The sequence below is a fragment of the Vigna angularis genome, chromosome 10 (genome assembly GCF_016808095.1).
Source record: "Vigna angularis cultivar LongXiaoDou No.4 chromosome 10, ASM1680809v1, whole genome shotgun sequence".
NCBI classification, from domain to species: Eukaryota; Viridiplantae; Streptophyta; class Magnoliopsida; order Fabales; family Fabaceae; genus Vigna; species Vigna angularis.
Genome location: NC_068979.1, coordinates 16,052,066 through 16,055,885, shown reverse-complemented (window position 1 = coordinate 16,055,885; position 3,820 = coordinate 16,052,066).

Sequence of the window (3,820 nt, the reverse complement as noted above, 5' to 3'; positions counted from 1 at the left end):
AGATAAGTAAAGACTTCAATCAAACTTATGACCAAGATTTCAATCAAGATGTGCACATGCTTTAGTGTTCACGAATTCATTTAATATCCAACAAATGCTATTTTTCATGAATGATCAATCAATTAAGCATGGGTGTTTATGTGCTCATGGAATACTTCCTCACCAGGTAAAGTGTTTCACTCACACTCAAGTGTATAAGAGGTAATCACTCCTTCACTCCACTATCACAGTGTCACATGAATCAACTTTGCCTTTCATTTAACCACAATCAAAAACATTAACAAGCATGCATCATCACAAGGACTTTTCAATGGCTTATAACGTGGCTGGGCTAACAAGAAAATTGGTTTTTCTGGATCACAAAATCCTTGAGTTTAGAGAATCAACACAATTATTCTTATTTTTCCCAACTTTCGTTTGCATTGAGCTTTGCCTTTCTTTTCTTTTCTTTCTCTTTTTCTTTTCACATTCTTATTTCTTGGCTTCTTAGCTCAATGCTTTTCCCTTTTTCTTTTTCATGCTTTCCCAACAACCCCAAACTTGAACATTTATCAATACCACACAAGATTTTCTACTTAACTCAAGATAAAGCTTTTCAAGGGTTTTCAATTTATGTTCAAGGCAAAGGGTTCAAAGGATAGAACACAAAGTGTTCTCTTTTAATGGGCTAACTTTATGAATTTGGCCAATAAAAAGGGTTCCAACAAACGGCCTTGATCATATGATGCAAAACAAGCAATTGATTCAATCATAGAAAACCTGGGCAAAGTCATTCATGCTTTCAAAGCAATAGCATTCAATCAATAAAAACTCTGGAGCTCAAAACCTCACATATAAGCTCATTCACATTTGACATACACATCCTGCTTAATCTCACAATCACAATCATAATATCCTGCATTTGTTCACAAAACTTGTGAATCACTTGTATAAGCATTTTATGTGCACATGCATCTCAACATCAATCAATCAATAATCATCATCAAACATTACTTATCACACAATCACAGTCAATACCAAACCATCATAACAAACCAGGTTTCCAATAGAGTACATCAACCTTAATCTAAAACAAAAAATAAATAAGTTCAGAACACTTAAACCAACCAAAGCATAAGTTCATGATAGCATTCATCAGTAAATGCTATCTCAGCTCCTCATCAATCTGAGTTGTCCTCTGTATCTTCCTCTTCTTCCTCATCTTCATCATCTTCAAACGCATCATCATCATCAACTTCATCTTCTTCCATCTCCCTAACTGAAGCTTCAGCTGCTTCAGCTCCTCCTCCTTGCACCGGCTCCTCTGGCCAAGCTACCACATTATGGAATTCCTCCATAGTCCACCTGTGAGCGGGAGGTGTATCATACATCCCCACAATCATTTCAGCAGTAGCCACTTGCCCTCTATGAATGGACTGTAATTGAGCACCTATAAGAGACATGTACATGTCCCTCATTTGGAATGGTTCTGCTTCATGTGTCTCAGTAGATGTCTGACTCTGTGCTTGCCCTCTTTCTCTGCGAGCACGGCGTGGTGGAACTGGCTGAGCTGCCTCCTCACCTCCACAGTACTGTCTGTAATATGCCTCATCAATAGCTTTTCTTGGCCTTTCAAATGGTGGAGCAGAAGTGTCCACCCCAGCTATCTTACAAAGGTGAGTGATTAAGGAGGGATGTCCGAGGGGTGCTTTGTTATTTGAGGTATTAGTGCATACACTAATCTCATCAGCTATCACCTGCCCAATGTTAACATTTAAGTTCCTGATAGCGCAGTAGATGAAGAGTGCCCGGCTGAGAGTAATATCTGACACATGTGAACATGGCTGAATTTTGGCATGAGAAAATGTCATCCAATACTTTGCAAGAGGAGTCAGATCAACCCTCCTAATATCTATTCCTTTGGAAGTGTCCTCCAGGTATACATAGTATTCTTTCTACATCCTTAAAATCAGCCCCTTCCTCCATGCAAAGAGAAAACTGGCACTGCTCACCAGCCCACACAGTATCCAGGAAGTTATTGATAGAATCAGGATCATACCTGATAGCATGGCCTCTGACATAGCCCAAATAATTCTCAGCTGGATAATCACCAATCTTCTTTGCATTGGTGTAGAATTCTTTTACCACAGCTATGTTGGCAGGTGCAGGATATGTGGCTAGCTTTCCCCAGTCATTCCCTAACAATTGCTCTCCAAATTGAGGAGCAAAGTTAGGTATCATTCCAACTTTTCTTTCCATGAGGAGTCTCCTGTCTTGCACCACCTTGAAGTGCTTCTCATGTTTCCGAGAGAGGAACCTACTAGAATGGGGCTGTTCTGGTTCCTTTTCCTTTCTCTTTGTTGCCATGGTTTTCAATCTCTTTCCTGAAGAGGATGCCATTCCTGCATTCAAACACAGATACAAAACCACAGAACATGATGTTAATCATTAGTAAAACACAGAACACAACTCCTTTCGAAGCTAAACCACCGCTGAGGGTCAGAATTTCCCCTCAGCGCCACCAGTGCCACGCAACAAATAAAAAAAAAATCAAGTCTGGCAGAGTGCCGCTCAGCGGCAGTTTACCCCTGAGCGGTAACTCTGCAGAGTTTTGAAAAATCTCTTTTAAGCTGTCCTAACTCCACCCAAATGCAATTTTCAGTTTTCCAGATCAAAATTATGCAGTTTAATCGGTTCAAACATCAATTATATCATCAAATCATGCATACAAACCAAAACCCCTAAATATTCATGGTTTGACAATCATATTCAAAATCAAAAACCCTAGAATGATCAAAATGCTTTTACTTACTTGGGTGGAGATACTAGATGCAATGGGAATGCTTCCAAGCTAAGATGATCTCTTCCAACCCCAAACTTAGATGAAACACTAGTGAGCAAGTGAGTGGAAGAGAAAATTTTTCACAAGAGAAGAGGTAAAAGATGTGGAGAACCTTGGAAAAGGTATGTGGGAGTGTTTGTGCAGAGAAGAGCCAGCAAAAACAGAAGCTTATGCGCAGCATAGGGTATAAAACTACCCTAATGGGCTCGGGTCCCGCTAAGGGGCAACAAAGCCCACTCTGCGATAGTACCGCTCAGCGGCACTTTCGTGATGTGCTCTTCTCCTTCTTTTCTTAACCTACGTGCCTCCTAAACATGCCCCTCACTGGTTCCCTGCAATTCAATTTTCAGAATACTTATGCAAAACCCTATTATGTAGCTAAAATGAAACAAACAGAAATATTCAATCAACTGGGTTGCCTCCCAGGTAGCGCTTGTTTAACGTCACGAGCCTGACCCAAAATCCACCAACACCCATTAGTAGGTGTTACAATACTTACCAACACCCATCAGTAGGTGCAAAATTTTCTCACCAACACCCATCAGTAGGTGTTACACACTTAGCATCCTTCAGTAGATGCTATATCCAACTAGCATCCTTCAGTAGATGCTATGTCCAACAAAATATTTACACAATAATGTCCACAAATTAAAAGTTACAAAAACAAAAATAAAATCAAAATTTTTTAAATCATTGGGTTGCCTCCCAACAAGCGCTCTTTTAACGTCATTAGCTTGACCCAATAAAGCTCATGTTCCATCTTCTTTTTCTTCTTTCTACTGAACTTCTTCAAAAATTTGATCAAACCCGGAACCTGTTGCAATGTCTCAATCATAGGAACTTTAATCTCCAATTTCTTGAAGATTTCCATCAAGCGCTCAAATTCCTTCTTCCTATGATACTTCTTTGGATGGGGATGGGATTTTTCATATGATTTCTTCTTCTTTCCTCTCATCCTCTTTTTCTTTCTTTTTCTCTCCCTAAATTTTCTTTTTTTCT